This window comes from Lupinus angustifolius, chromosome LG11 (genome assembly GCF_001865875.1).
Source record: "Lupinus angustifolius cultivar Tanjil chromosome LG11, LupAngTanjil_v1.0, whole genome shotgun sequence".
Classification (NCBI taxonomy): domain Eukaryota; kingdom Viridiplantae; phylum Streptophyta; class Magnoliopsida; order Fabales; family Fabaceae; genus Lupinus; species Lupinus angustifolius.
The window spans coordinates 23,717,274-23,717,597 of NC_032019.1; positions in this window are offsets into that span (position 1 = coordinate 23,717,274).

Here is a 324-nt window from a genome sequence, read left to right on the forward strand (position 1 = left end):
TCAGGAACTCTTTTAATAAAAAGAATGTGATATCCACTACTAGACCATTGGAGCTTCTCCATATGGAATTGTTTGGGCCATCACAAATTATGAGTTTTGGTAGTAGCTATTACGCCTTAGTTATTGTCGATGATTTTTCTAGATTCAGTTGGACTTTATTTTTAGCATCAAAGAGCGATGCTTATAAATATTTTAAATGTCTAGCCAAAAAAATCCAAAACCAGTCTAACCTAAAGATTATTTACATTGGATCCGACCATGGCGGAGAATTCAAAAATCATAAATTTAATAAGTTCTGTAATAAACATGGTATTATGCATCAGT